Genomic DNA, 23456 nt, shown 5'->3' on the forward strand with positions numbered 1-23456 from the left:
TTGAGCAGCAAAACTGGCATCCACATGTGCCAGAAAGTAACCCCAAAACTGAAACATCATGCCTAGGAGACCTGGCAGGCCTCTTTCATGCTTTCTCCCTGATCTGATCCCAGCCCACACATTCTGGAACCCAAGTGGGGCCCAGAGCTGCAGCGAGGCAGCATAATGATAAGTCCTCCCCTCTGCTACAGACACAACATGGCTGAGCAGCTGCCATTTTGCCATATGCATCCTTATGTGCCATGCAGCAGCACGCAGGTTAGGACAAAAGGCAGGCTGGGACTGATAGTTCACTCAAGCTCTTTATTTATTCAGCATTACAGCATAAGCAAGCAAGCAAGCTCTAATCTATCTCTAACCTCACTCTGAGAGGACACCCCACGTTGGGCGCCAGATGTAATGTGCCACTCATCTTTAGGTGAAAGGAGAGAACAAAGAACACAGACAACACAGATAGACAGACAATGGCTGCAGCCCCGATGTGGCGCAGCACCTTTATTTTTATACTGCCTTTCTCGGACCTCAGCCAGGTGCTATACTCATCTTTCCCTTCTCAGGGGAGGGGGCAGGCCAGAAGCAGGGGCGGTGTTCTACATCAAAGCATAAGGAAGCTCTGTTTGTAATTAGGTGGATTCCAGGTACACGGCTGATAACAACGGACTTTTCTGAGAATAGAGGAACGGCCTTGAGTTCAGTTGCAGCTTGTGAGAGATCAGAGATGATTCACTGCTCTGGCTGGTCAGGCACAGCTCCCAACATCCTTAAGCATTGCCTCGAGTCACACGGCAATCTCATGAGATGGCCACTGTACAGACAAGAAAGAGACTCAGAGATCAAAAAGCTTGACAAAGGTCAGACCTCTAAGAACTTCCATAGGGCAAGAAGCCAGACCTGGGGCTTCTGACCAGAAGCATATTGCTCTTTCTGCTCCACCTTTTGCAAACGGCAAGCTCCAGGCCACCGTCAGCTTTTCTCATCTCCTGTACTGGGCCCCCCTCAGAGGGGCACCAACTTATTACACCACAAAGGCAAAGCCTCCTCTGTGCTTGGCCCAGATGAGAGAGACAAAACACTGAAACTAAGCCCACTTCCTCTTGAATAGCACCCAAAATGGTACAGGGCATACGGTACTTGTATTACCCTCTGGACACCACCCTGCTTTTACTGAATGACCTGCTAATGAATAAGAAAACTCAGCTGGAAAAGACTTGCAAGGTCTTCAATGGGGCTTTATGTCCACGTCTTGATGTTCCCATTATACTGCATGTTTCTCCAGATGTGTTCTCTAGGAACACATTTGTATATGCTGTCCACTGTGGCCTGAGCATCCCCCACATATTCCAGACCACCAACCAAGCTGCCCTGGAAATTCTCCTCAAATGTCACCCCACAAATGCTATGGAAGGCTTGCTCAGCTGTCTGCTGAGAACCTCATTCCTACCTATACTGAAGTACTTGTCACTCTGCTCTGGTTACCCGTTTAACTGTCTGCCTGTCTTCTCAGCTGACTGTGCATCATGGGGTCAGGGCTCAGTTCATACATTCATCTGTGTGTGCCCAGCAACTAATACAATAGACTGCTAAGTGAATGAATGCATGAATGAACCAACAAACAAATGAGGCCCAAGAATTAGAAGCCTCAGATTCCAGTCATGGCCCAGTCACTATTTCTTTGCTTTCAGGCAACTCAGTGTTTGCCAATGGGTTTCACCCTGGGCAAGTTCACTATGGATTCAGTGAGATTGAGGAATAACAATGGAATGTTCTTGGGGAAAAAGGGTTTATGCCCAACTTTACTCCCATGCTGGCAGGTCAATCACTAGAATTCCATCCACTCAGAGCAAGTCTGCATGCAGTAAGCCAGTCTCTGCCTCTGAGTCTTTCTATCCCCACAGCCGTTTCAGTCTCTCTCCTCTGCACTGCCACCACTCCAGTCTCATCTCTGTTCTCCTGCAGCCTTGCAGCTGTGCCACTGTGTTGCCCAGAGCACTGGGCGGAGCTCTTTATATAGAGTCAATAGCAACGTATTGCCCACACGTGTGTAGTGAGCTAGCCAACCAGGGCCAGGTGAGAATCCTGGCCACAGGAAACTTCACTTTACCCACACCCCAACCATCCAGTATTCTCGCCCCACAATCTACACACTCTCAATCTTCCACAATGGTCCCTGTGCAAGAAATCTGGAGCATTGTAACCAGATTCCACAACAGCAACAGAGGAAAACAACATAAAGATAATAACAAAAATTAAGATACAACAGGATTTTGATACAGGTAACAAAAACTACAATAATCCTCAAGCCTGAGGAGGTTATTTCAGCTGTATTCAAAATCAATTCTACTCAGATGAGTTCATGACTCACACTTAGTAGTGGTACGGATACAGAGCTCCATGCATCCCAGTGAGTAGCAGCTTTTTTGCTAGGGTGTGTGCCCAATCCACAAAGACCCTAAGGGCAATAAGACACATGCTTTAATGACACCAACATAGGCAAATCTTGTCCATCAGCTCGGATGCATGCAAGAGAGTGGTCCTGTAATAGGATGGTAGCAAGAAGGGGGTCCTGTCCAGGTCTAGTATATCATACCTTTATTTCTCTCCCCATGGGGGTTATTTGAGGGATCTATTTATAGTGCTGCTGGAGGTGCATGCACCAGCCATAATGATAAAACAAAACTCCCTGGTAAGTTGCTCCTACCTTCTGGCCATTCAGGATATACTACTGTAATCTTTGGGGGCTACTCTGTTGTTACTCCAGGAATACACAGGAGGCTAGCTTCCACAGTACCTCGTCATTATGCCATTTCAGTCACCAACAAATTTTTTACCTCCTCAATGGTACCTCGCAGCCAGTGTTCTTGTGCTGCCTCCTCTAATATCAATGCTATTTCATTCTTCAATGAATCCACAGCAGTTCACAGTTCACATTCTCATGCTGCCATTTCTTGTGTCTCTTTCAGAAGTATGTTCTTCTCATCTGTAGGCATTTTTAATACTGTGAGAAGCAGCCAACCCACAGTCCCTGCTGCCTCATGAGCACTCTGTTTCTCAAAGGACCTATTTATTATACCAAGGGCCACCCCTACTGCCTCAGGTATCACCTCCACCTGCCTCCAGTCCTCTAGGAGGCAAGTCACCTGTCGATAAAGTAAAAGTTACTATGGCCAGGATTCTCACCTGGCCCTGGTTGGCTAGCTCACTAAACACATATGGGTAAATACATTGTTATTGACTCTATATAAAGAGCTCTATCCAGTGCTCTGGGCAACACAGTGGCACAGCTGCAAGGCTGCAGGAGAGCAGAGACAATACTGGAGTGATGGCAGTACTGAGGACAAAGACTGAGTTGGCTGGGGCGATAGAGAGACTCAGAGGCAGAGACCAGCTTACTGCATGCAAATATACTCTGAGTGGACAGGATTCTAGTGATTGACCTGCCAGCATGGGAGTAAAGTTGGGCATAAACCCTTTCACCCCAATAATGTTCCATTTTCATTCCTCAGTCTCACTGAATCCATCGTGAATTTGCCCAGGGCTGAAACCCACTGGCAGGACAATTGGTGTAGTCAGCAGGATTCATTGTTGATCAAGGAAAAGAACAGGCTGCCCTCATGAGACGGGTGTTTCAGCAGGCTGAACCTATGGATGGGAAGACATTCAAGTGTCCCCCAGTGGACATGTGGTCCTACATGATTTGCCTCCTAGAGAACTGGGCCCCACCCCAAGACTGGGAAAGGGTGAAAGCAACACCTGAGGCAGGAAAGTTGGCCCTCAGCAAAATAGGGAATTCCTTAGCGAAACAGAGTGCCCATGAGGCTTGGTGGGGAGTTTTGTCTCACAATATTGAGAAAGGCCATAAGGAAGAAAGAAGCCCTCCTGCAGGAAGCATGAGAAGAGGCAGCACAAAACATGAGCTGTGAGGTGCCGTTGAGGAGGTAAAAAATTTATTTGTGACTGAAACAGCATCACTATGAGGTGCTGTGGAAATGGTAAAGGATGTTGTGGTAGCCCAAGACAAAGCAGCAAGAGAAGGACCAGGAGCACAAGAAGGAGCGGCATGAGAAGCAGCAGCACGAGAGTGCAGGCTGCCAGGTACTGTGGGGCAGGTGAAGGATGTAATGGAGCCATCAGCCCCAGAAATGAAGTGGAGGTTTGACAAACAGGTGGGGGTGGAGGCCCTGCTGGTGCCAGAGGCCCCTCCTCAATTGAAACCCCACCTCATTGAAAGCTGGTGGAAAGCCCGAAGGACTCAGCAACCATGGATTCTTCCAGGAGAGTTGCAGCCCCCTCCTCAGGTCATGGAGTACTCCATGCTCTGCTTCTATCCTCAGGCTCAAGCATAAAATAATTTAAAGGGCCCCATGAAGATCATGAGGACCCAGATGTGGATTGATTTGAAAAGGCGAGAGCATACAGAAAGAAATTAGATGAACAGAGCAGCAGTTCTGGCCACTGAGGACAAAGCAGAAGCTATAGATAAAGCAATAAATTGGTCTGTGTGTCCGCAAGACTTTCTGCTGGAGAGGCTGGAGAATGTGGGTATTGTACGATGTTTGAGCTTGCCTGCACAGGTACCATTGCAGAGGACTGAGGACACAGATTGAGAGGCAAGAATCCTGGAGGGGTGGGGTGTGGATAAAGTGAAGGCTTCTATTGCCAGGATTCTCACCTGGCACTGGTTGGCTAGTTCACATACCACACATACTGTGAAGGCAATACATTGTTATTGACTCTATATAAAGATCTCCATCCAGTGCTCTGGGCGACACGATGACATGGCTGCAAGGCTGCAGGAGAGCAGAGATGAGACTGGAGTGGTGGCAGCACTGAGGACAGAGACTGAGATGGCTACAGGGCAGAGAGGCAGGCAGAGTCTTGCTTGCTGCATGCAGACTCACTCTGAATGAATGGGATTCTAGTGATTAACATGCCACTTTGGGAATAAAGCTGGGTATAACCCTTTCACCCCAAAAACATTCCATTGTCATTTCTTTGTTCTCACTGAATCCACAGTGTACTTCCCCAGGGCTGAAACCCATTGGCAGGATACTACCTCAAACCACATACCCATTGGGGGACAATCAACTGTCTCGCATTCAGCAGCCTGCTGAAGCACACCTCCCATAAGGGCAGGCTGTTCTTTCCCTTGGTCAACAGTGAATCCTGCCAATGTCACCAATTGTCTTGCCAATGGGTTTCAGCCACAGGCAAGTTCACTATGGATTCAGTGAGATCGAGGAATGACAAGGGAACATTCTTAGGATGAAAGGGTTTATTACCCAGTTTGTTCTCCTGGTGATAGGTCAAGCACTAGAATTACATCTGCATCCAACTCTCTGCAGGTCTGTAATCGTCCTTCATCTCTGCCTCCACCCAGAGCTCTGGGAAGAACTCTTTATATAGTGACTCAGTCAATAATAACTAATTGCCTACAGGTGTGGAAGCAGTAGCCTAGCAGCAACCCAGTTATATCATCAAGTAATTAAGGTTCAGGTGAGGATCCTTGCCATAGGAACCTTCACTTTATCCACAAGAATTTCTGGTAGAGGCAGGACATGATGCTTGGCACTCTGGTGGATATGACTCAGGTGTCCTATTTGCAATAATTGAGAACAGTGGGGCTCAGAACTTAGCTGCACCAGCATCAGGGGGAGGCTGGTGTGGAGAAAGTGAAGGTTCCTATGGCCAGGATTATCACCTGGCCAGGGTTGGCTAGCTTACTACACACGTGGGCAATATGTTGCTATTGACTCTATATAAAGAGTTCCACCCAGTGCTCTGGGCTGCTGTCTTGCCAATGGGTTTCAGCCCCAGGCAAGTTTGCTATGGATTTGATGTGAGCAAAGAAATTGACAGCAAAATGCTCTTTGGGGTGAAAGGGTTTATTACCTGGCTTGTTCTCCCAGTGGTAGGTCGAGCACTAGCATCTCTTCCTCTGCCCAGAGCACTGGGCTGAGCTCTCTATATAGTGAAATAATAGCTTATTGCCTAAAGGTGTGGAAGCAGTAGCCTAGGAACAGGCCAGTTACATCATCAGGTGTTTAAGTTCAGTGAGGATCCTGGCCATAGGAACTGCAACTTCCCTACAGCTCAACAGCAGCAGGAGAGCAGAGACTGGAGTGGTGGCAGCACCAAGGACAGAGACTGAGACAGGCTGGGCGGGGGGAGGGTGGGGGGGTGGGGGGGCAGAGAGGCCCAGAGACAAAGATCAGCTTGCTGCATGCAGACATGCAGACTTGTTCTGAGGTGGATGAGATTCTAGTGACTGACCTGCAACCTTGGGAATGAAGTTGGGTATAAATCCTTTCACCCCAAGAACTTTGACTGTCATTTTTTCGGTCTCACTGAATCCACAGTGAACTTTTCCAGGGCTGAAACTCATTGGCAAGACAGCTGGCTAAAACCCAGACTATTGGGCCACACCCCGAGTTTTTTATTTAGCAGCTCTGAGGTGGAGCCCAAGAATCTGCAACTTTAACAAGTTCCCAGGTGCTCCTGATCCTGCTAGTCTGGGGATCCCACTTGGAGAACCACTTGGTTAGAGAAGCAATTCCCAAATCAGACCCACCTGTAGAACTTCTATCAGCTCATGCCTGCTGAACTTCACTTTGGAATCTGTTTTTGACAACTCTCCAACTGACCCTGACAGCCCAGCACACGTGAGAATTTCTCTAGTGGGTACTTCTATGACCATGTCCATGAAGCTCCAAGGCTGGAGAGAACACTTCACCCTGCCCTACAGAAAAAAGAGACTGAGAAAACAGGTGATTCTTTTCTTGCCTATTTAATAAAAAGGAGAAGGCAGCCCTATAAGCCTCAGATGGCACATCATTCATACCTTCATTTGAAATGTTGTATTTGGGGTGTCCAGGCACCTCCCCAGGAAGAATTTCTGAACACACTGTAGGGGTGACATAAGGCACTCAATCCAGACACCTGAATGCAACCTTGGAAACAGGTACCTCAATGCCAGCCAAACACAGCACCCTTCACCATGACAGTGTTTTGCCAATGGGTTTCAGCCCTGGGCAAGTTCGCTATGGATTCAGTGTGACCAAAGAAATTGACAGCAAAACGTTACTTGGAGTGAAAGGGCTTATTACCTGGCTTGTTCTCCAGTGGTAGGTTGAGCACTACCGTCTCTGCCTCTGCCCAGAGCAATGGGCCAAGCTCTCTACATAGTGCAAAAATAGCTTATTGCCTAAAGGTGTGGAAGCTACAGCCCAGCAACAGGCCAGTTACATCATCAGGTGGTTTAAGTTCAGTGAGGATCCTGGCCATAGGATCCCCAACTTCCCCACACTCTGCCTCTCCAGGATTCTTGCCTTACAATCTACACACTTTCAATCTTCCGCAATGGTCCCTGTGAGAGAAAGCTGGAGCACTGTAACCAGATTCCACAATAGCAACAGAGGATAACAACAACTTAGAGATAATAAAAATTAAGATACAGCAAGATTTTGATACAAAAATTATAATAATCCTCAAGCTAGAGGAGTTTCCTAATAACAAAAATTATAATAATCCACAAGCCAGAGGAAGTTCCCAATCCCCAGACTTTAGGGGCAATAGGACACATGTTTTAATGTCACCAACATAGGTAAATCTTGTCCATCAGGTAGGATGCATGCAAGAGAGAGGTCCTGTGACAGGACTGTAGCAGGAAGGGGGTCCCTTCCAGGTCTAGTATACCATACTTTTACTCCTTTCCCGGTGGGGGTTACTAAAGGGTCTATAAACAGTGCTACTGGAGGTGCATGCACCGGCCACAATGATAAAACAAAACTCCCTGGTAAGATGCTCTTATGTTCTGGCCATTCAAGACATACTACTGTAACCTTTGGTGGCCACTCTGCTGTTATTCCAGGAATACAAAGGACGCCAGCTTCCAGGCCTTGTCCCCAAGGTGCCAGGAGAGCCAGTCATCGTTGCTCCATGCGTTGAAAGGTCCAAGGCCATGTCCACTCAGTGGAGTCTCTGGAGTTCAGTGCAGTTGGTGCTGGCAGCAAGATGTTATTCTGGTGGCCAAACCTTGGCTTCAGTGATTCTTCCTTGGTTTGTACTTGCAGTTGTACAGGGAAGGCAGCCATATCTGTTAACATGTCTACAGGGCTCAGAGCTCTCTTTCAGGGTCTCTCATTCAATGCCATAGCACGATCCATAAGCGGACTGACTATTGGTATCTGACTTTAGTTCTGGATTTTAACAGACTATTGGTATCTGACTTTAGTTCTGGATTTTAACAAGCCATTGTGCCTCTCTATCATGCCTGTTGTGGTAGGATTGTATGGCACATGAAACTTCCACTTGAATCCCAGCTGTCGTACCCATTCTTGCAGTGTATATCCAGTAAAATGGGTGCCCTGATCACTCTCAATCACCTGTGGTCAGCCATAGGCAGCAAAGAGACGTTCCAGGCCTCTTTTGGTCACTAGCTGGTCTGCACAATGGGTAGGAAAAGCAACCAGAAGTCCAGTAGCTATGTCCACACAAGTCATCGCATACCAATATCCTGACACAGGCAGAGGCCCAATATAGTCTACCTGCCACCTGATGAAGGTTATAGGCCCCTAAGCTATTATTCCATGTTGCTGTGGAACTCGGTGTAAGTCCCTTTTGGAGCACATGACAAACTCCAGCTGGGCTCTACTAACTTCTTTGAAGGTCAAAGGCAAACCCCACTGATGGGCTACAGCTCACATCGTCTTTTGCCTGCATGCAACAAATGCTGATGTAGCCATTGGGCTACATCAGAGGCAGGCTTTCCTTCCAACCAATGTATCTGGGCCAATTTATCTGCTCCATCATTTCCTGGGGATGCCAGTGGCAAATGACCTGTCACATGGTATACTGTAATTATTATTTTAGTCTGACCACAGGCCCATAAGTCTTGCTACAATTCTTGCCCACAAAGGGGTCGGTGACCAACCAGCCAATTGTTGGCATGGTACCAGGTTGGTAGCCACAGGGTCAGGCCCCAATAGACAGCCCAGCTGTCAGTGCAGACATCTATAGGGGAGAGCTCCTTGCTGATCACAAGCCATACACCCCTCAACTCTGCCCATTGGCTGCTCTTCCTCTAACCATCTTCCATCCATATTGTCTCAGTCTTAGGATGGAAAGCTATGGCCCTACATTTTGGGGGCTGCCCACGGCTGCAGCCATCTTTGTACCATGCATCTTCGGGTATAGGGGCTCTTGCCTCCTGATAGGGACTCTCTGCTGCTAATGGTTCAAAAGCAAGTTCTTCCTATTTTCACTAGTATATGTCACCGGCCCCAAAAAACATTGGAGTTCTTCACTCAAGGGGCTACTAGAGAGGGCACTACACTGCTATAGGTAAGCACCCCACTTGGCTAGTGTGGGTGTTTGTGCCACACCACTCCTTGGCTTTTGGGTCCAGGCTTGTACCCACCCCAAGATGGAACAGGTGGTTATTACATTTATCAGGGCTATTCCAGTGATGGGTTCTGTAGCCAGTAAGGCATGATACACGGCAGCCAATAGTTTTTCTATCAAAGTGTATCATACCTCTGCCCCCTTCCAGAGTTGTGACCAGAATGCAACAGGATGGCAAGTTCATTCAAGCCGCTGCCAGAGACCCCAGGCATAACCAACTTCAGTGACATGAACATCCAGCTCACAGGGCCTTGATGGGTCTATCACACTCAAGGCCTGCATGGCCTAGACTGCCCTTTTGCTGTAGTAAAGGCAGATGCACATGTCTCATCCCAGTCCCACCTGATGCCCTTTCATACCAACCAGAATAAAGGCCTCAGAATTTGTGCCAAGTGCAGGATAAACACTCTCCAGTAGCCTAGAAGACCCAGAAACTCCTATAGCAATGCTACGGTTGTAGGGGTAGGAAAGGCCTGGAGTTTGTCTATAACTGCTTCTGGTATAACTTTGGTCTTACCCGACCAGACGACCCCCAAGAATTTAACAGACAAACCAGGTCCCTGAACCTTGGTGCTGTTTGCAGCCCATCCTTTCTCCAGTAAATGTTGCAGCAGTCTAGGTGCTGCACCTTCTATATCTGAATGAAAATCGGACGTGAGCATGACATCATCAATATAATGGTACAGCCACACCATTGGCGGTTTCTCCCATGTAGCCAAGTCCTGGGCTACAAGTCCATGACAGATGGTGGGACTGAGGAGGTATCCCTGTGGGAGGAAGGTGAAAGTCCATTGCCGTCCTTTCCATGTGAAGGCAAACTGTTCCTGACTTTTCTGCTCGATGTCAATGGAAAAGAAGGCATTAGCAAGATCTACCACATAATGGTATGTTCCTAGTTTGCAGCTGAGGGTATCCATCAAGGCTGCAATAGAGGGGACAGCAGCATGCATGGGGGGCATGACTTTATTCAGTTCTCTGTAATCCACAGTCATACTCCAGGAGCCATCTGGCTTTTTTACAGGCCACACTGGGGAATTGAAAGGACTATGCATGGGCTTTTCCACCTTTTCCAGCTCTTAGAGAGTTTCTCCAATCTCTTTATGCCCTCCAGGCAGTTTGTATTGTTTGGTATTAGTCACCCACCGAGGCACAGGCAAGCTATGGGTGGGTGCCTAGCATGTCCCCTCAGAACTGCCTTCACCACACGTACTGTCAGTCTGAACTCCCCTGCAACCATAGACCCTGCAGGATATCAAGCCCCAAAATATACTCAGGAATAGGAGATATATACACAGTATACTCCTTTGGGGGTATATGCCCTATTCCCAAAGGGATTTGGGCTTTTTTCACTCTGACAGCCTTACCCCCATATCCATCTATGATAGTGGGGGTCCTGGGGAACCGCTCAGGGTTACCATGAATCAGTGAACATTCAGCCCCTGTGTCCACCAGAGCCAGGACACGTTGTATGTTCACTGGGGACCAATGGATAGCTATTTCAACATGTGGCCTCTGGTCCCCCTGTGGTTCCTCAGGGCAGATACCTTGACCTTTCCCTCAGTCAAACTGTGTTCCCCAATCACCTTCCTGTGTGGGCTCAAGTGAGGTTGGCTCCCTCTCCAGCAAGAAGTCTTGCAAACACACAGGCCAGACTCGTGGCTCTGTCTCTGACCTCTGCCTCTTTGGTCTTAATTGGGGGGTAGAATAGGGCATCTACCCCCAAAGGAGTATACTCTTTGGCTGGAACTGCTGCTCTGGTTTCAGCTGTTGCCATAGCACTAGTAAGATCCTATTGGATTTTCCAACCAATTTCCTTCCATCTGCTCCTGCCCATATTAAATCAACCCACATCTGGGTCCTCATAACCTTCATAGGGACCTGTAGATTCATCCTGTGAGTAAAAGGTCTTATTTCTAACTGGATTCTCATTGGCTTCTGCCTCTCCTAAGTCTGCTACTGTACTTGTCATCTCGCTTATGGGATGCCCTAAGTGAGGGGAAAGAATAGCCACTAGAGACCCAAAGAGGGATGTAGGAGTCATTTGAAGTACAATATTTCTCATCCCAGTAGTGAAAATCTCTTCATCTGGGTTATAATTCGCTGGACTATAGATGGCATTTCTTATGCCTAGCCCTCATAGCACCTGTTGGAGTTCAGCATATGTCTACCATCTAACAGGAGAGGATGACAGATCACCTGGATTGGGCCACAAAGTGCAGCCATAAGCCAATTGAAGAGGGAGTGACTCCCTGGGGTCTGATGTGCATCTTGTAATCGCTGCCTCTAGGCAGGCTGCGCTGTCAGGGAAGACAGCTTTCCCATCTCTGATCCTGTCAGAACAATTCCATCCACCCCTAAGTCCCACAGATGCAGGAGCCAAGCTGATACTGACTCAGAGGGCTTCTGCCTACACCGGGAGCCCAAATCCACCAACTCAGCCTGAGTATAGGGGTGGACCATAGAGTGCGCCATGACCTGGGGAGGGGGCTGCTCCTTTCCTTGGGGAACTTTCAGCTGCTGAGTCTTTATTTTCTTTACAACCACTGGGCGTGCTTCCAATACAGGAGGTGCCAGTGCCTCCAGCACCACCTCTTCATCCTTCTCCAGCTCCTCCATTTCTGGGGCTGATGGCACCTTTCTCTCCCCTCCCCCAAGTGCCTCCTCTGCTACAACCTTTACCTTTTCTACTGTGCCTTGCAGCAATGCCACCTCAGTCTTCAGAAGGTCTCTTACCTTCAGCTCAATGCTTCGCAGCTGATGTTCTCGTGCCACCTCTGCCTATCATCAGTTCGTCTTTTTCCCTGATGGCCTCTTCCTCCTTCAGAACACCGGGCAGCACTGCCGTCTCGTCTCCAATGACACCTTGCTGCTGGCACTCTTGTGCTGCCTCCTCAAGGTCATGATGCCATGATCAAGGCCATCTCCTTCCTCAGGGAATCTACTGAAGTTTACAGCTTGCATTCTTGTGCTGCCATTTCTTGGGTCTCCACTGTAGACCTTTATAAGAATGTGAGAAGCAGCCAACCCACAGTCCCCGCTGCTTCACAGTCACTCTGCTTCTCAAAGGATCTGCTTACTATACCAAGAGCCACCCCTACTGCCTCAGGTGTCACCTCCACTTGCCTCCAGTCCTGGGGCTCAGTCCTCTAGGAGGCAGGCCACCTCAGACCACATACGCATTGGGAGATGATCTACTGTCTCCCCATTCACAGGGGCAACCCACTGAAGTACCCCTCCCATAAGGGCAGCCTGTCTTTTCCCTTGGACAACAGTGAACCCTGCCAACTTTCACCAATTGTCTTGCCAATGGGTTTCAGCCCTGGGCAAGTTCACTATGGATTCAGTCTGACCAAAGAAAATAACAGTAAAATGTTCTTTGGGGTGAAAGGGTTTATTATCTGGCTGTTCTCCAGCAGTAGGTCGAGCACTAGCTTCTCTGCCTCCACCCAGAGCACTGGGCTGAGCTCTCTATATAGCGCAATAGTAGCTTATGGCCTAAAGGTGTGGAAATGGTAGCCTAGCAACAGGCCAGTTACATCATCAGGTGGTTTAAGTTCAGTGAGGATCCTGGCCATAGGAACCCCAACTTCCCCACACAAAGCAAAATGTCTGGTGAGATCATTTTGTCACCAGAGTATGCTATTATTCTCCTCCACTCTTATTAGAAAAATAAAAGCTAACTGGAAGGATGAAAGAGCAAATAGAAATATCCATGTGAATTATACATGTATGGGAAAATCTTAATAGAACATCATAATAAAAAACTGCTTTATCTTTATAAAAATAGTTCAATAGGAGAACTATTTTTTTTTCATTTACTCAACAGAGATATGAGCTCTCACCCACTCCTGGGTGCTGAACCAGGGACTAAGGCTACACCATGAACAAGACAAATGAGCCTGCCTTTGAGAAGCCTGCAGTTCAGTGGGAGAGTCCAAGAGCAATCAAGCCAACACACCAGGAAGAAGAATCCAACTGCACTAGGTAATGAAAAGAACCAAGTGCTCTGAAAAAAGAGCATGGTGGGTGTTGGGAAAATTGACATTCCTATGGCCAGGACCCACACCGGTATCTAAACAGCTCTATGATGTAATTGGCCTACTGCTGGGCTAATGCTTCCACACCTGTAGGCAATAAGCTATTATTGGCTGAGTGACTATAAAAAGAGCTCCTCCCAGGGCTCTGGGCAGTGGAGATGAGGGAGAATTACAGACCTGCAGACTGCTGGATACAGACGTGATTCTCCTGCTCGACCTACCACTGGGAGAATAAAGCCAGGTATGAGCCCTTTTACCCCAAGAACATTCCATTGTCATTCGTCATTCTCACTGAATCCATAGTGAACTTGCCTGGGGCTGAAACCCTCAGGCAAGACAGTGGGAATGGTGGGGACCCTGCTGTACACCAGGTGTTCACAAAGTCCTCTTAAACAACTAAGCAGAGACCTAAAGTATGAGAGGAACTAGCAGAAAACATAACAGAGGATATAAATCCAAAAGGGAAATGGCATGTGCAAAGGCCCTGTGACAGGATGGAGCTTGGTTCAGCTGTGGAAAACAAAGGTCAAAGAAGCTAAGAGAGTAAAAAGATGGTGGCGTAAGAGGAGAGACAGAGGCTTCCTCCTAAAACTGGATACAATTAGAAAATTTAATTGGTGCAACTAATCCTGAGAGAGCAACAGGAAAGAGGACAGCATCAGACTTCATACACCTGAAGAAAAGAGCAGACCTCACTGAACGGGGTAACGTACCAGAGCTGTGGCTCTGCGGGACCTGAGCCCCTTCTCCACCCCAGCTCACTGGTGGGAGGAAAAGAAACAGAGCAGGGAGGGAGTGGAAGGCTTGGGACTGCTGAATACCTAGCTCTGGAGATCTGCTCTGGGAGCACAAACCTACATTTCATGGTGCTTTCATGAGACTCTCATGACTATGGGGTTGGAAAGTTAATACAAGCACAGTTCCTGGGGAGACTGGGATTCCGGCTGCTTGTGGAAAGCAGGGATCCATATCCAGCTGCCCTGGGACAAAAATATACCTGTATGACCGGCCCACTGGCTCAGGCAGTGGAGACAGGCACAGCAGCCGGGAGGTGGGGAACAACTCTTTCCTCCCCACAGGCACCAGTATCGCTCCCCTGCGACCCCTGACATTGCTTCAGGGGCTGAGCAGCTCCAGAATAGAGCTTCTGGACACTAGAGGTTGCCATATAGAAACATGAAATGCCAAAGGAACCTGGTACAGAGTAAATTTATTAATACAACTCCTGAGAAAGATTTAAATGATATGGACCTCATGACTCCTCCTGAAAGGGAGTTCAAAATAAAAATCATTAACATTCTAACGGAGGTACGGAAAGACATCCAAGAACTCAGGAATGAATTCAGGTCAGAGATCCAATCATTGAAGAGCATGATAGAGGGTATTAAAAGCAAGTTGGATGTGGTGGAGGAGACAATAAATGAAATAGACACTAGAGAAGAGGAATACAAAGAAGTTGAGGCACAGAGAGGAAAAAAGGATCTCTAAAAATGAAAGAATATTGAGAACTGTGTGACCAATCCAAGTGGAACAATATTCACATCATAGGGATACCAGAAGAAGAAGAAGAGAGAGAAAGGGATAGAAAGTGTCTTTGAGGAGGTAGTTGCTGAAAACTTCCCCAGTCTAGGGAAAGAGATAGTCTCTCAGGCCATGGAGATCCACAGATCTCCCAACACAAGGGACCCAAGGAAGACAACACCAAGACACATAGTAATTAAAATGGGAAAGATCAAGGATAAGGACAGACTGTTAGAAGCAGCCAGAGACAGAAATAAGATCACATACAAAGAAAGCCCATCAGGCTAACATCAGACTTCTCAGCAGAAACCTTACAGGCCAGAAGGGAGTGGCATGGTGTATTTAATGCCATGAAGCAGAAGGGCCTGTAACCAAGATTACTTTATCTGGCAAGATTATCATTTAAATTTGAAGGAGGGATTAAACAATTTCCAGATAAGCAAAAGCTGAGAGAGTGTACCTCCCTCAAACCATCTCTGCAGTCTATTTTGGAGGGACAGCTATAGATGGAAGTGTTCCTAGGGTTGGATAGCAGTCACCAGAGGTAGTAAAACCACAGTAGGGAGGGTAGAGCAGCTGATTGTGAGGCAAATGCAAAATTAAATTGACTATCCCCAAAGTCAATCAAGGGATAAACAAAAAGTACAGAATTTGACACCTAATATATAAAGAATGAAGGAAGAAGAAAAAGGAGGAGAAATAGAAAAGAACCTTTAGACTGTGTTTGTAACAGCATACTAAGTCAGTTAAGTTAGACTCTTAGATAGTAAGGAAAGTAACCTGGAACCTTTGGTAACCACGAATCTAAAGCCTGAAATGGCAGTAAGTACATACCTATAGATAATCACCCTAAATGTAAATGGACTGAATGCACCAATCAAAAGATATAGAGTCACTGAATGGATAAAAAAAACAAGACCCATCTATATGCTGCTTACAAGAGACTCACCTCAAACCCAAAGACATGCACAGACTAAAAGTCAAGGGATGGAAAAAGATATTTCATGCAAACAATAGAGAGAAAAAAGCAGGTGTTGCACTACTAATATCAGACAAAATAGACTTCAAAACAAAGAAAGTAACAAGAGATAAAGAAGGACATTACATAATGATAAAGGGGTCAATACAACAAGAGGATATAACCATTATAAACATATGTGCACCAAACACAGGAGCACCAGCATATGTGAAACAAATACTAACAGAACTAAAGGAGGAAATAGAATGCAATGCATTCATTTTAGGAGACTTCAACACACGATTCACTCCAAAGGAAAGATCCACCAGACAGAAAATAAGTAAGGACACAGAGGCACTGAACAACACACTAGAACAGATGGACCTAATAGACATCTATAGAACTCTACACCCAAAAGCTACAGGATACACATTCTTCTCAACTGCACATGGAACATTCTCGAGAATAGACCACAGACTAGACCACAAAAAGAGCCTCAGTAAATTCAAAAAGATTGAAATTCTACCAACCAACTTGTCAGACCACAAAGGTATAAAACTAGAAATAAATTGTACAAAGCAAAAAGGCTCACAAACACATGGAGGCTTAACAATATGCTTCTAAATAGTCAATGGATCAATTAAATCTCCAAATTAAAATGGAGATCCAGCAATATATGGAAAAAAATGAGAACAACACAAATCCCCAACTTCACTGGGATGCAGTGAAAACAGTCTTAAGAGGAAAGTATATAGCAATCCAGGCATATTTAAAGAAGGAAGAACAAACCCAAATGAATAGTCTAGCATCACAATTATTGAAATTGGAAAAAGAATAACAAATGAGGCCTAAAGTCAGCAGAAGGAGGGACATAATAAAGATCAGAGAAGAAATAAACAAAATTGAGAAGAATAAAACTATAGAAAAAAATCAATGAAACCAAGAGCTGGTTCTTTGAGAAAATAAACAAAATAGATAAGCCTCTAGCCAGACTTATTAAGAGAAAAAGAGAATCAACATACACCAATAGACTCAGAAACAAGAAAAGAAAGATCACGACGGACCCAACAGAAATACAAAGAATTATTAGAGACTATTATGAAAACCTATATGCTAAGAAGCTGGAAAACCTAGAAGAAATGGACAACGTCCTAGAAAAATACAACCTTCCAAGACTGACCAAGGAAGAAACACAAAATCTAAACAGACCAATTACCAGCAATGAAATTGAAGCGGTAATCAAAAAACTACCCAAGAACAAAACCCCAGGGCCAGAAGGATTTACCTCGGAATTTTATCAGACATACAGAGAAGATATAATATCCATTCTCCTAAAAGTTTTCCAAAAAATAGAGGAGGAGGGAATACTCCCAAACTCATTCTATGAAGCCAACATCACCCTAATACCAAAACCAGGCAAAGACCCCGCCAAAAAAGAAAACTACAGACCAATATCCCTAATGACCATAGATGCAAAAATACTCAATGAAATATTAGCAAAACAAATTCAAAAATATATCAAAAGGATGATACACCACAACCAAGTGGGATTCATCCCAGGGATGCAAGGATGGTACAACATTCGAAAATCCATCAACATCATCCACCACATAAACAAAAAGAAAGACAAGACTACATGATCATTTCCATAGATGCTGAAAAAGCATTCGACAAAATTCAACATCTATTCATGATAAAAACTCTCAGCAAAATGGGTATAGAGGGTAAGTACCTCAACATAATAAAGGCCATATATGATAAACCCAGAGCCAACATCATACTGAACAGCGAGAGGCTGAAAGCTTTTCCTCTGAGATTGGGAACAAGACAGGGATGCCCACTCTCCCCACTGCTTTTCAACATAGTACTGGAGGTCCTAGCCATGGCAATTAGCCAAAACAAAACAATACAAGGAATCCAGATTGGTAAAGAAGAAGTTAAACTGTCACTATTTCCAGATGACTTGATATTGTCCATAAAAAACCCTAAAGACGCCACTCCAAAATTACTAGAACTGATATTGGAATACAGCAAAGTTACAGGATACAAAATTAACACACAGAAATCTGTGGCTTTCCTATACACTAACAATGAACCAGTAGAAAGAGAAATCAGGAAAACAATTCCATTCACAATTGCATCAAAAAACAAAATTCCTAGGAATAAACCTAACCAAAGAAGTGAAAGACCTATACCCTGAAAACTATAAGACATTCTTAAGAGAAATTAAAGAGGACACTAACAAATGGAAACTCATCCCATGCTCGTAGCTAGGAAGAATTAATATCGTCAAAATGGCCATCCTGCCCAAAGCAATATACAGATTTGATGCAATCCCTATCAAATTACCAATAACATTCTTCAACAAACTGGAACAAATAGTTCAAAAATTCATATGGAAACACCAAAGACCAAAAATAGCCAAAGCAATCCTGAGAAAGAAGAATAAAGTGGGGGGGACCTCACTATCTCACTCCCCAACTTCAAGTTCTACTACAAAGCCATAGTTATCAAGACAATTTGGTACTGGCACAAGAACAGAGCCACAGACCAATGGAAGAGACTCCAGACATTAACCCAAACATGTATGGTCAATTAATATTCGATAAAGGAGCCATGGACATACAGTGGGGAAATGAGTCTCTTCAACAGATGGTGCTGGCAAAACTGGACAGCTACATGTAAGAGAATGAAACTGGATCACTGTCTAACCCCATTGATGGTGCCTGCCGTCAAAGCCGAACAGTCCGAAGGGGAGGCATGGAGCTGAATATATGTACAACTCACTCTGAGAGGACGTCCCACGTTGGGCGCCAGATGTAACGTGCCGCTTAACTTCTTTAGGTGAAATGAGAGAAAAAAAAACACAGACAACACAGACAGACAGACAATGGCTGCAGCCCCGATGTGGCGCAGCACCTTTATTTTTATACTGCCTTTCTCAGACCTCAGCCAAGTGCTATACTCATCTTACCCTTCTCAGGGGAGCCAGGCCAGAGCACCTTGTTGATTTTCTTAGAAGCTGCCTGGTAAGCAGGGGCAGCGTTTTCACACATCCTCAAGGTCTCCCTATTTTCAGAGTGAGGAGCCTTGGCTCGTCTTGGAGGACAAGATATGTTTTTGTGGGCAGATAACTTCCAAAGACTGCACCGGTTGTTCTCAAGCTTGTGCTTTCCCATGCTGCATTCAGACATGGGGGAAGGTGCTTTCCCATTCTGCCTACAAACATGTGAGAAGACAAAGGCCGTCCCCAAAATCTCCCCCTTTTTTCTTTAATAAAACAACCAGCCTAACTCAGTCTGGGTCAAGGTATGTGCCTGTCTTAGGTTATATGGTTGAAGTAAATCCTTACCCATCATGGGGCTATATTCCTCTGTCAACCACTCCCTGTCTTAGGTTGGTATTTACAATTCAACCATATCTTACCCATCATTGGCTACCATACTTGACTTTAGAACTTATGATTTACAAGTGGGGGGGCCATCTGCAATTTCAAATAATGCAGGTCTCTTAAGACTTGTTGGATGAGTTTCCACATGCTGCGAAGGACACAAGGCCCTAGTAACAGCAATAGAAGAAATAAAATGCTTAGGGTTAAGAGAGGTGTGACAGCGTGCCAGAGACTATTCAGGGGTTCTTTGCACTTGTCTTTTATCTGATTTAATATATCAGATGCAGTTTGGGCTGCAAATAAGATATGATTTAAATGGTTCTGGGGTGACTGGGGATATAACTCCCCCTTTTTTGCTTTTTCCAATTGAGCTTTAAGGGCGCCATGGGTACATTTCACAGTGCCTTGGCCTTGTGGATTATATGGTATTCCAGTTTTGTGTGAAATATGCATTACATGACTGAGATCAAACATGTCGAAAGACAGACGTAACTTGAATATATATATAGGTTTTAACAAACTACTAGTTAAATTGTGTACACACATTAACAGAATAGGAATACAGATACATAACAAAGGCAGACTGACAATTACTAGTTATATCTAATGAAATTAAGAAAACTAGTTAGATAGCTTAGGCATTTGTAAAAACTTATTGACAATATGAGGGATATTATCTAATTAATTTTGGGTAGTTTGAGAAAAATCAGACAAATTGAAACAGCACATTCTTGGAAATTGTTCACATCCTACATGTTCTTTTAACAGCAGACAGTCTATAGCAGAGCGATTCTGAAGCACTGCAGATCGCACTTCTCTCAGTTCTTGGTTGAGTTCAGATAATACAGAAGCAGTCAAATTTGTTGTTTTGCTATATGCACAGGCCAGCTTAGATATCTCTTTCTGCATTCCAATGACAAGTCCAGGAACTAGCAGGAGGAATGCAGCTGCAACTGCAACAGCGGCAGGATCTCAAAGTTTCAAGTTTTCATGACAATCAGATGGCAGAGCTCAGAGAAGCCTCTTGCACCTATATCCAGGATGTAGAGCAGGAAGAATGTGTCCCACCCCACAAACACCTCCATAGTGTGAAGAAAGGGCTTGATATGTTTTGTTATTACACAAAAATACCCAACCATTTGGAAGTCTATATCCAGAAGACCATTTTACATTGATTGTAAAATTACAGTAAGAGGGTACATGAGAACAATCAATACATACACAGTCAGTAATTACAGTAGTGCTAACAGGTAAATTTAACTAGGCATCAGGAGTAAGAGTCTTGGGGGAAAGAGTGATATTTCTGTAACATAAAAGACTCAGTAATAAAGTTTAGCATTATTCCTTTTGACAGTGCTTTCCAGGTAAATATATATTGGGTAAATAAGCCAAATTAGTCAAATATTTTCCTTGATGAGGAAAAGAAATTCCTCTGACATGTTCCAGGGGCCCTCTGGAAAATATCAGAGTTAATTAGAGGTAAAAATACTTTTTTAAATTTGGTCTTGGGAAGTTGTCAAAAGTTTTTAAGGCACTTGCCTAAATAGAATTATAGTTATTAAATAACACTTATTATTTAACCAGAATGATAATAAGAAAGTTTAAAAGCAAATGCAGAAGGTTACATAGTTGTTAACAACATTTAGCTTAGTCTTTTTAATACTGATCTTATTATTATTTTTTTTTATTTTTAAATACACAATTTATTAAGTCTTTAAGCATAAGAAACTGTTTTAATAACTAATTAGAAAACTTTCTACAATCTTTCAACATTAAAGGTAGAGTAATAAACTTTTGTTCATTTAACAAGCAAAAATTCTAGTCCTGCTGTGTACTTGATATCAAGATCCATTCGCTTTCAATTTCACACAGCAAGACCATATCAATCCTTCACCAACTTCCCACAACTTTCCTCTTACATTCAGTGTTTTCTTTCCTTAAACAAACAGCTGTACTTTTGAATAGTTATCTTCTTTTACTTTCAACACAATGCATTTTTATTCTTTATACCTTCTCTTATTAAAACATACATTCTTTAGCATACACAAATGTTTTCCTTATCATATTAAGTAGTTTTCATTAGAACTTAAAACCATTTGATATCTTAACCTTCAGTGAACACTGAAAAACAGACTATTGTAAACTGTTACACCAGCAGTCTTCAGATTGATACATTTATGAACATATTTTATCATTTGTGGAAATGTGCCTTACAGCACAATTTCTCATTAAGTACAAAATATGTCTATATAACTTAGGAAAACTTTAAGAATTTTGGTTACCGCAAAAATTCTCAGGCTGTTTGCAGATATATACACTATTATGCATTAATACAGTATTATTATTAAGATGCTCATTTGCTACACTTGTTACTTATTTTTAACAACCATGCCAGATTACTTACAAAACTTTTTCCAAACATTAGACAAAGTTAAGCTTTTCTGTCAGCATGTTCTTGACATATTTAACAGGTAACGTCAACTTAAATGACTTAAAGTAAACTTTGACAGCTAATAACTATAAGGACATGTCCATTTCAGTTAAGCTTCAATAAGCATTAATGCATAATATTTCTTATTAGATTTTCTGGAAATTTTAGAATGCCCAATTTTCACAAGTGCTTGTTTTTAAATTAATTTTTATTAATACCCTCTGGAGGTAGAAAATATTTTTTAGTTACACACTTAGACACACAAACATACAGATCGAGACATAATGACTACAGTTAACAACACTTTTCATATAAAAACATATACACAGACAAACTGACATAAAGATTTGAGTTTCTAATATTCAGTTGCCATCTTTCTTCTTAGTTTATTTGATTAAAAGTACTTCAGTTTTCAAGAATACACTCTAAGGGCAAGCACTTTACATAACTGGGTTAAGGTTCAGATGGCTTCAGTCCAGGGGGCTTTGCGCTGCGCGTCCACAGGATATGCTTAAGTATCTGTGCAAATGGGACTCGGCTGTTTCCGGGCCCCATGATACTCTCAGAGGTTAAATGATTCACCGCCCCTCACCTGTTTCGTGCGCACTGTTATCTTGCGGCGGCTCTCACGTTCTCCTCCGTACTTCAGGTCCCTGTTCGGGCGCCACTTGACAGTGTCTGCCGTAGAAGTCGAACAGTCCGAAGAGGAGGCATGGAGCTGAATATGTGTACAACTCACTCTGAGAGGACGCCCCACGTTGGGAGCCAGATGTAACGTGCCGCTTAACTTCTTTAGGTGAAATGAGAGAACAAAAAACACAGACAACACAGACAGACAGGCAGACAGACAGACAATGGCTGCAGCCCCGATGTGGCGCAGCACCTTTATTTTTATACTGCCTTTCTCGGACCTCAGCCAAGTGCTATACTCATCTTTCCCTTCTCAGGGGAGCCAGGCCAGAGCACCTTGTTGATTTTCTAAGAAGCTGCCTGGTAAGCAGGGGCAGTGTTTTCACACATCCTCAAGGTCTCCCTATTTTCAGAGTGAGGAGCCTTGGCTCGTCTTGGAGGACAAGATATGTTTTTGTGGGCAGATAACTTCCAAGGACTGCACCGGTTGTTCTCAAGCTTGTGCTTTCCCATGCTGCATTCAGACATGGGGGAAGGTGCTTTCCCATTCTGCCTACAAACATGTGAGAAGACAAAGGCCGTCCCCAACACCCCATACACAAAAGTAAATTTAAAATGGATCAAAGACCTGAATGTAAGTCATGAAACCATAAAACTCTTAGAAAAAAACATAGACAAAAATCTCTTGGACATAAACATTAGCGACTTCTTCATGAACATATCTCCACGGGCAAGGGAAACAAAAGCAAAAATGAACAAGTAGGACTGTATCAAGCTAAAAAGCTTCTGTACAGCAAAGGACACCATCAATAGAACAAAAAGGTAACCTACACTATGGAAGAATATATTCGTAAATGACTGATCCGATAAAGGCTTGACATCCAAAATATATAAAGAGCTCATGCACCTCAAGAAACAAAAAGCAAATAATCCAATTAAAAAATGGGCAGAGGAGCTGAACAGACACTACTCCAAAGAAGAAATCCAGATGGCCAACAGGCACATGAAAAGACGCTCCACATTGCTAATCATCAGAGAAATGCAAATTAAAACCACAATGAGATATCACCTCACACCAGTAAGGATGGC

At 44.3% G+C, this 23456-nt stretch overlaps 1 protein-coding gene across 1 annotated transcript in view; it reads right to left on the reverse strand.

The window, feature by feature from the left end:
• Positions 1 to 456: 456 nt before the first annotated feature.
• The window catches only part of DTD1 (D-aminoacyl-tRNA deacylase 1), a 204022-nt gene continuing 181022 nt past the window's right edge, over positions 457 to 23456 (reverse strand). Inside the window, exon 6 of the mRNA XM_057502692.1 lies at positions 457 to 805. The gene's annotated coding sequence lies outside the window, so the exon portion shown is untranslated. The remainder of the gene's footprint in view (positions 806 to 23456) is intronic.

Source organism: Manis pentadactyla, chromosome 5 (assembly GCF_030020395.1).
Source record: "Manis pentadactyla isolate mManPen7 chromosome 5, mManPen7.hap1, whole genome shotgun sequence".
Taxonomy (NCBI): Eukaryota; Metazoa; Chordata; class Mammalia; order Pholidota; family Manidae; genus Manis; species Manis pentadactyla.